We start from the raw sequence: 6,111 nt of genomic DNA, 5'->3' as shown, positions 1-6,111 counted from the left end.
TCCTTATCCCCCAACCTATTAGAAGAGAATTAGAAGAGAGGGGAGATGGGGCATTGCTGTAAGGCTACCCGTGGCCACAAACTAGGTCACTTCCTACTTCCCGTGGCATCCCCCCCCCCCCCCCCCGGCAACATCTAAGTAGGGCTGATGTCATGGTAGACTCAAGAGAAGTAGGAAGGAACATTTCACTGATTTACAGAATGTCTGATGAGAATATAATTATTCTTTTATACATAGTAAGACATCAACTGTGTCTAGATAAATGCATCTTAAAATTTTGTTTTGAACTTGACATTTATCAGTATATGACCCCTTCATTATGTGAGCATCCAGGGAACCACAGCAGGTTTTGTATTTCAAAAGTGCCTTTTCTTTAGGGCCAGCCCTGCTTAAGCCAAAGTAATCAATTGGGAGCTTTGGAATGCATCTGAAGGCTAGGAAGGGAATACACTATCTAGGGGGGTGATATAAATGTTTATAATCTTGAGAAGATCAGTCTTCAGTTTTTGCAGGACTGTGTTGCCTTTGGATACTCCACCTGTGGCTACTCCGCAATATGCCTCACAATCCTAATTCTTCAGGGGAATCCAACTAAACAGAGAATGGCTGAGGATACCTGCAACGGAGGCCATAGAGAGAGGACGGCACTTTGAGGGGAATAAGGAATAGGGTCCAAGGACAGGGGGAGACACAGCTGACTATAGGACTGCCAATGGTAAGGACCTTCAGTCAAACACTAAGGTCCTCCGCTCCGCAGTTGAAATTAAAACTTTTAACCAGCTGGTACTGATCATCAGAAAAGGATGCCGAGCATAACGTGGTCGCCCTATTTGCCACAACTTGGGTCTGGGGCCACTAGGTTTGTGAGTCGGGGGAAGCGCTCAGTGGGGCTCAGGGAAGTGACTGTTCTGCATCGACCATTATGTCAATATTTCAATACTGAACAAAGGGTATGGCTTTCCCAGCATGTGTGTGTGTGTGCACACATGCATGGGCTCACATGTGCCAATTGACTGCGAGGCCTGCCACCTCCAAAGCAAGAATGTGGAATGAGGTACAGGAACTAGAGTAAGATGCCCAGACCTTTGTCACCCATGGACTTCCTACGAGAAGAAAAAATCGCATGAACCTGAAATAACAAACCAACTGCACATTCACTGTGTTTTGGCCACATTAGCAAAGAGGGAGCCCATATTGGTAGGGACCACCCTCTTCCTCTAGGAGAGCTGGAGTTACCCAAGGTCTGTTGCAAAGAAGAATCTGGACTTCTGATCCAACTTCCTCAGTTTTGCTTGTTCCTGGAATTGAACTCTGACATGCCCTCTTTACTTGCGCCTTGCAAATAGCTCAGAGGACAACTTCTGTTTGGATGACACTTTCAATTTTGTGAGGTGCCTTCAGAAGACTTTTTTTTTTTTTTTTTTTTTTTTTGCGAGAGAGAGAGACAGAAAGAGTGAGTGGGGAAGAGGGGTAGAGGGAAAGAGAGAATCTTAGGCAGGCTCCACACTCAGGACAGAGCCCTACATGGGGCTCAATCCCACCACCATGAGATCATGACCTGAGCAGAAATCAAGAGTCACAGAAATCAAGAGTCAGAAGCTCAGCTGACTGAGCCACCCGGCACCCCCAGAGGATGTTTTCAATTCTGTGAAGTAATCTGTGTGATCCCCAGGTTGTAGATGGGCAAATTGCAGTGACAATGGTGATGTGCCCAATGAAAACGACTTTAAACTAAATCTGGGGGCACCTGGGTGGCTCAGTCTGTTGGGCATCTGACTTCGGCTCAGGTCATGATCTCACAGTTTGTGGGTTCGAGCCCCGCGTCGGGCTCTGTGCTGACAGCTCAGAGCCTGGAGCCTGCTTCAGATTCTGTGTCTCCCCCGCTCCCTGCCCCTCCCCCATACATTCTCTGTCTCTCTCTTTCTCAAAAATGAACATTAAAAATTTTTTTTAAACAAAATCTAAACCCCCTCTTTTACCATAACACCAAATTGTGTCACAAATTTTTAGTTGGGAATCATCTAAAATTTAAAACCTAAAAACCTTTTTTAAACTTCATTTAAAGGGTGAGAGAACAGCCGTAAGCAATCGCAGAAACAACTGTCTTCGTTTTACATCAAGGGGTCTGTCCTTGTCCTTATTCCTGCCAGCGCAGCTCAGGAAGTGCCCTGCCCCTCCTGCCTTGCACTGGGAAGGGGGCGGGGCTCATGCCTGAGTTAGTGACGTCAGTGTAGATCCCTGGGTACTTTACAGAAGGACTAAGACTAGGCGAATCCCAACATGTGGCCCCCAAAATAAACTTCTGAGAAATGATGCTCGAACATGTTTTTTTTCAAAAATCACCAAAATTTACTGACAATCTGTGATTCGAAGTTAAGATTCTTTAAAGTATATACCACACCAATTCCCTCTGGGAATATGTTCGCCCTTGTCAGTTTCTATATTTCAACCGTGCTTTTCCTCTGGGTCATTTCTTGAAAGTTATTGACCCCTCTAAGGGTTCAAACCGAATGTGTTCATTTGAATTATTTACACAAAAATCTTCATAATCCCATAGAAAAACAGATCTTTATTTCAAAAATAGGTTTCCATGTTTAAAAATAGCGCTTGGTTTTTGGGAAGGAAATTTAAATACTGGGAAAGGTATGTTAAGAATTAAATTATTAGAGGGAAAATGAAGGGAAATACTGAATTGATGAGCACACTGCAAAGGGCTTCGGGCTGATCTCTTCACAACTTCTGCCCTTCTTCCTTTGCTCTGTGAGAACACCCTCCAAGAATTGAAGCTCTTTGTTACCCACCATGTCCATTTGCCTTTTTCCATTCAAAGACAAGATTTCCAATTCATTGAAGGCACGGACACCGCAGTAAAATTTCCAGCGTTTACAAAGCCATTTAATACTCGCCATTATTCTTGGGAGATCCATACGGTCTCCTAATATATGTTTCCTTCCTTCTGAGAGATGAGTTTAAGCCTTTAAAATGTGAAAAGACTCCACAACCACATCTTTGGAAAAGGTCAGGGATACAGATGATTTTGTCTTTTCTCCTGCTTCACTATCCCTGCCCTCTTTTAAACGTTTTGATTTTATAGCCCTAGATACTTCTACTTCCCCCATTTGCTGTGCTCTCCAGGTTCCCCCAAGTAGAAAGGGAGTAGATGCATTTGCTGATTGTTCTTCCAACCATGTGAGGGCTATTCCCTGAGCATGTGGGCTTATGCTCTGTAGGCCTCCTGCCCTTACTGCCATGGGGTTTTGCAGAGATATCTCTGCCCCCACTCCCCCCAAAAATCATTTCAGATCCCCTCAGGACCAAGAGACCCACATTAAAGAGCAATATAATGGCCGAGAGAAACAAAGGAAAGGACAGAAGGAAAACATTTAGTGGATCTGTGTAACTTTGGTTTTACCCTCGAATTGTTTCTTGAAAGGCACGTTTGCGTAAGGGAGCCGTTTTTAAAAAGAAAAAAAATTTTTTTTAAGTTTCTTTTCAAGTCTGGGGCACCTGGATGGCTCGGTTGAGTGTCTCACTCTTGGTTTCGGTTCAGGTCCTGATCTCACAGTTTCATGAGTTTAAGCCCCACATCAGCCGCTGCGCTGTCAGCACGGAGTTTGCTTGGGATTCTCTCTCTCTCCCTCTCTCTCTGCCCTTTCCCAGCTCACGCTGTCTCTGTCTCAAACAAATAAATAAACTTCAAAAAAAAAAAAAACCAGAAAAAGAAAGTTTCTTTTTAAGTCCCACTTCTGTTGCTGCTGCTGGATCATCAACTCCTCAGCACAAAAGAAGGCACCGAAGTTTCCAGAAGTTTCCAAGGCTTTTTGGAGAACAAAAGGGAGCCTGCCTCACACTGATAAACTGCTTGTGTTAGCACCTGTAAGTCTGTTTCGCATTTTACTTCAACCTTTATTCACTGCTGATAACAGCACCGGAAAATGAATCCTGACAGCGTGTTGTGCCGTTACAGTATCCAGCGGGAGAGCCCAGCTAATTGTGAGCGTATGATGCTTTTCAGGCACCGCGTTTTATATTTAGTCCAGGCTCTGATAAACCTACTTATTCAGCAGTTGCGAGTCATCGAAGCATTCACTGCTTTGCCTCCAGGACTCGGGAAAGCTGGAGTTTATTTTCTAAAAAGCAACTTCTGCTAAGCTGGGAAGTTATCCTTGTTTCTTTGCGGACCTTTATGGAGGTGTTTTTAACTGAACTGTTCCTGGGGGGGGGGGGGGCGGTGGTGGGGAAAGAAGGCTGTTGGAATAGCAAACAAAGGCCCCTGTGCTGGAGTCCTGCAGGAAGGCCGTGCCAGTGGTATCTAGTTTCAGGCCAGAATACTAAGGTCATAATTTCAGGCCATCGATGGCTCTCCCAGATGTCTTTGGTCAAGTTAATCGCAGCTTGCCGAAGGTTGCGTTTTCAGGTAATCCATCCTGGTGTAATTGTAAATCGAGAGCTCCTTCTAGCTGAAGGTTGGGAGTTTTGGCCCAGCCTGGGACTGGGGACAGGGCCCCCAAGCTCTATCTCTTTAGTTTTGCAACCAAAGCCAATTAAATGACTCTTCCACGAATGCTGAGTAGAGCCCAGGAAGTTAGGTGCCAAGCAAGCGCGTGAATGTATGGTCTTTTGCATCAGCAGGAACGTATCCAACGTCCTGAGGACTCAGGGCCACTCAGTTCTGCAATGGGCACTCCGCAGGCTGGAGGCCTGCATGGGGGCTGATGCCACAAGGTGAGTCCTCAGCCAGAGGCAGGCCTTAGCTGCCGGGGAAGAAAAAGCACATTTCCCTGTTTCTCCTGCTTTGTTTCACCCCCTCATGGCCCCTCAGTCTGTGTCGCTTCTCTCCAGCCTGGAGTTAGTCTTCTCCCTGATTCACATTCAATTCACACTTAGATTGCCAAACCTGATATTGTAGAAATAAACTGTAATCGACACTAGAGTGTTTCTAACCCTGCTGCCATACATATATGCAAAAACGTTACACACACACACACACACACACCTCACAGCACATTATTTACATCATTTCATTTACTCCTCCACTAATCCTGTGACCCAGGTACTACCGTGATCCCTTTTTTACAGATGAGGAAACAGTAAGGGGAAATAAAACGTTGTCACTGGCCTTGTACGTTGCATGCACCAGGCTGGGATTTGAACTCCCAAATCCCAGGTTGTCTGGAGAGTATGCGCTTCACAGAACCTCCACATATGGGTTCCATGGCAAGGGCCTGATATTTTTATTTTTCCCATCACCCATCCTGACCTCCCTCCGTGGCAGACCAGCTGGGAAGTGCTGTCTAAGGGCTCATCTGACACTTGCTCACGCAATGGCTAATGGCATGTTCCTGGGAGTTCTGGCCCATCTTGGCACCAGCTGGGAGGTGCTGCTTGGTTTCCATCTGGACCTCAACTTTCCAATCTTTTCCATCTTTTACAGCCAGGGCAAAGTGGAGTGGTCAGAGGAAAAAAATAAGAACTTGGCTTTACTTGTAGGCCTGCTGTCCCAAAGATGGTTCTAGATGTGTGTGAAAGACACTCAAACCCCATATTTTTTAAGGTCTTGAACCATTGTTGCTCTCTGCTCAGAAGGATGCAGCAGTGGTATTCACAGCACAACAGGGTATCAGAATTAAGGCACTTGTCACGATAAATCTCTCAGATCATGAAAAACAAATATATTTTTCTTGCATTTTATCCAGGAGTATCTGTAACTGTGGACCAGCTAAACGTCAAAGTCAATTCGCAGCTCTTTCTGTTACGTTTCTCCTTGCTTCTTCTTTAGGTTGCAGCAGGGTTTAAAGGGCGTTCGCCCCTCTATCGGATCTGCCCCTGGAACAGGAAGCATGTCTCCTCAATTTCCTTCTGTTGTCTCCTCTGTGATGGTCCCACCAGCCTTCTGTGGGGAGGTTTACTATGAATTACCTTGGAGAAACCATGGAGGCAAGCCAGCACTCCTCCTCAGGCCCCTGGCCTGGCCAGACATCGTTAGTCGATCTCAGCACTCTGTGTCACTGAGCCCTGACACCGCCTCTCCAGCTGGCCCCTCCACCTGATCAGTCTGGATGCACAAATGGGGTTTTCATCGTGCACCTAGGATGACACAAACAACTGCAT

This window comes from Acinonyx jubatus, chromosome D4, assembly GCF_027475565.1.
Source record: "Acinonyx jubatus isolate Ajub_Pintada_27869175 chromosome D4, VMU_Ajub_asm_v1.0, whole genome shotgun sequence".
NCBI lineage: Eukaryota > Metazoa > Chordata > Mammalia > Carnivora > Felidae > Acinonyx > Acinonyx jubatus.
Note: the sequence above shows the minus strand (reverse complement) of the source record.